Consider the following 4,019-nt stretch of genomic DNA (forward strand, 5'->3'; position numbering starts at 1 on the left):
TGCACCTAATAATTAATGACACAAAAAAGGGGGAAAGCTAGGGCTGCCAACTCTGTTTCAATCTATTCCAGGAGGTTTCTGGAAAGCCAGCATGCCCATGACACAATGTGGATGTGCCCATGTGCTTGAATATATCCTACAGACTATGGTGTGTAGATTTTACATCAGGAAGTAAATACACATGACTATTACATTTTAAAATCCGACTGGAGTACTGTATAAATTGGGTTAAACATTTAATAGTCATGGGGAGCTCCTTTTTCAGTATAAGGTTTAATTTATGTGAATAAAGAAGAATCCGTTTACTCCTCCTGCACTCAGGTTGGGAATAGAGAGCCAGTTTGGATTGCATCTGAGTTTCAATTATAAACTAATCTTTGCATCATCTCTACCAAAGAGGGGGTTGAGGATTGGGGTATAGTTTGTGCCAAATGCTTCAAATGATTCAGATTAGGGATCTGTAACAGGGAACCCTAGCCCTGTTACTAAGAGACAGAGTGGTCCCTTTAAATCCAGAACCTTCCAGTCACGGCTGGCTGGCCAGGTAGGGGTTAAGGCTCAAGCCCTGGCAGCCAGTCAGGTGACAGGAAGAGGAAGGCCCAGACCCGACAAATGGCAAGTGGAGAAGGCCAGAGGGGCATTCTCAATGACCATGGTGTTGTGGCTACAGTCTCTGTTGGAAGACTATACCATTCTGTAAGCCATCTGCATGATCATCTAAAGTAAGCAGGAATGTTGCCTCTCTTGTTTCTGTATTATCACTTTTCCATTAGATGGCCATAGAAGCCTATGTTTTGTGTTGGATGTTAAGACCAGTGGTTTGGGTGAGGCTATTTGGGGAAGGAAGAGGCCTCATTGGGGGCCCAGTGCTAGAGAGGGTGCAGTATTTGGGGGTGAGCAGACCCCAGTGCCACAGAGGGTGCAGGAGCCTGAGTGAGGTTTTTTTGTTTTTGTTTTTTTGTTTGAGAGCTAGAGCCTGGAAGTGAAACCCTGATTAGTGTGTTTTTTGACTGACAGGCCTAGCTAGAGAGAGAAGGGGTAGGCCCACAGTGGCCGAGACTCTAACATAAAGAGGAATTTACAAATACCATCTGTGAGGCTTGGGCTGTGGTGCAGGGGAGGAATGGAGCTGCAGATAACGCCCCCTGACATTGGGGCATACAATGGGCAGCCTCCTGCTTAATTAACAACAAGGCATGGCAAGCGAGAAAGTGGGCGGTTGGCCCATAACAGGTGGGTGGGGCCACCAGTAGACGGACCCTGAGCAGGCCCCTCTTACAGGATCCTCTAGAACAGTGGTCACCAACCAGTCAGTCTCAATCTACTGGTTGATTGACGGAGCCTCTGACTGTCGTTCTCAGTCTGACAGAGGCTCCAAGATCGGGAGCAGCAAGACACATGTGACTGGGCTGGGTCACATCCCTGCCACCCGGGCTGGGCTGGGTCAGTGGGATCAGAGCCTGGGCAGCTTGTCTGGTAGGTGGGGGGAGTGGGGAAGAGGGCGGTAGCGGGGCAGGTGGGAGAGGTGGCACGGTAGATCCTGGGGTGCCAAAAAGTGATCTTCACCATAAAAAGGTTGGAGACCACTGCTGTAGAAAGAGAACCATGCAAACTGAGCAGGTTTCAGAGCTGCAAGTCTGCTCATACTTCCTTGCACACATTGGCTAGGTACAGATGTTATGCTCAAAGCTCATAGAAAGTGCTTTACAGCTATAACAGAACAGATGTCCATAGCACATAAAGTGCTTTAAAATGGTAGATCCTGCTCTAAGTTAACCCTTGATGGATGTGTATTAACCTAAAGTGCTTTCTGTTAGCATGTGTTATTGAATGTCTGTGCCAGATCCCACTGGGGGTTAATTTACAGAGCAATCACTGCCATCCCAGGCTGCATTGTGCAAGGCTGCTCTAGCCTTGGGCAGAGCTGGTTTGTTCTGCCTGAGGGCTGGGCTGGCCCTGCCCCCTTGGCTGCCACTTACCTGAGTCAGTGACAGCCTCTGATCCTAGCCCCATGCACACCCTGGCTGGATGGGGGGGCAGGAGGGAGTTTGTGTTTCTGTCCTTGCAGCTGCCCTGGCGCCACAGCACACTGCAGTCTGACAACAGGCTCTTCTGGCAGCCACTGCCATAGCAGCCCAGCCCCTCCCCCTCCCCCCTTCAGCTGGCAACTGTCAGCAGCAGCTGGGGGAGAAGGGATCTCCCCCTGCCATGAAGGTCCCCCCACAGCTTCCTGGCTTGGGGGTAGAGGGGTGCCTAGCTGGGTCCCCATAACATGAGGGCTCCCTTCTCCCATCCCAGCTGCAGTTATCAGTGTGGTGAAAAGCTGGAGCAGCTCTGTGCTACATGCTTCTGGTTATAGCTGCCAGGTCACAGGGCGGGAGGGGAAAGCCCCCCTGCTATGAGGGGGGCCCCCCCAAAGCTTGCTGGCTTGGGGCATGGGGGAGGGCTGGCCTGGTAAGGTGGGGAACACATGCAGCAGGGGGTGGTTTCTGTTCGAGAGTGACCTGGCAGCTGCAGCCAGAAGCTAAAGAGCAGGGCTATTCAGCTTTTTGCAACACCAGGAACTGCAAGGGCGGGAGGGGAGAAAAGGGAAGAGAGCCCCTCCTGCGGGAGGACCCCTCCACAGCTTGCCTGCTTGGGGGTCGTGGGGGTCGGCTTGGGTTCACACAGCATGGGGGCTCCCTTCTATCCCACTCCCACCCCCAGTTCCCTGCACAGCAGAACATGGGGCACAGCAGCTTTCCTGCAGCTGTTGGCTGTCACTGTCAAGATGATGAAGCAGGGAAAAGGGAGTCCCCCACCACTAGCCTCCACCTCCCCCACACACCCCCAGCTTGCTAGTTGGGATCTTTGGTGGGGCCAGGCCAGGTATCCAGGTCTGCACAGCAGTGAGGAGGGGGGGTCCCTCCTCCCTGGCCCCAGGTCCTGGCACGGGGAAACATGGGGCTGAGCTGCCCCTCCTGCAGCTACTGGCTGCCACTGTCAGGAGGCTTGAGTTGGGGGGAAGGGAACTGAAGTTACTAGCCTGAGCATTCTGGTAATATGAGAAGAAAACCAACAACAGCAGAACTTACGCATTTATAGACATTGGAAAAAATAGGTAAATTAAAGGAGCCATTTTTCCCCAAAATACCCTCTAGTCATATTTGAACTCTTAGCATTTTATAATAAATTTAACTCATTTTGTTTAAAATAATATCGCCTTTAGTACAGTTTGCCTTAATATAAATTAAGGCTTCCTACTTAATTTTATTTTGTATATGTTTCTCATTTCTTTGCCAAGCTAATCGCATTCTTTCCACACACAGTAAAGAAAAAAAGCTTTGTTAGACTCCAAAATACTTTAAACAAAAGTAAATAACCATGAAAGCTTTCACTGGAGTTGCACCACAGGACAAAAATGTTCTAATCTATTCAGCAATATATCTATATTCGTACCTAATAAGATTTTTTTTAATGAAAAATAAGAGTTTTTCATAAAGATTTATATATGATGATTTCTGAAACTGTTCAAGAGTTACAGTACAAATGTATAAATTAAATATTTATTATTTGTATAGATTAGTGCTACATATTGTAACATTTTGTTTTCCACATGTTAAATATTTGGGTGCGTCTACCATCTGTGTGTATGAAGTAGAAGTATTTTTAAAATAAAACGCTTTTTAAAATTAGAGTAGAACTTAAGAGCATCTCTATATAAAAATTCATTAGCGATTTCAAAATATCTGTAAGTGTTAAATAAGCTTTCCAGAAATCAGTGATTATGCTGCGAACATGTCACAAAGGGGAGCTGTTAACAAGTGTGACTGCCAGTGGTAGGAAGATTGCCAACATTTAATTGGCTTTAAAGTTTCTATTCCATCAATGGAGTATTGTAGCTTACGGGCAATAATACTAGCCTTATGATTTAGGCATAAAACGCTTTCAAAATATCTGACAGGATGTAGCACGAAGTAACTATTTTCTTCAACAAAATTGTTAACATGTTTGTTAAGCTTAATGCTTAATAAGTTTAA

Source organism: Gavialis gangeticus, unplaced genomic scaffold, assembly GCF_001723915.1.
Source record: "Gavialis gangeticus isolate Ggan-Ray unplaced genomic scaffold, GavGan_comp1, whole genome shotgun sequence".
NCBI lineage: Eukaryota > Metazoa > Chordata > Crocodylia > Gavialidae > Gavialis > Gavialis gangeticus.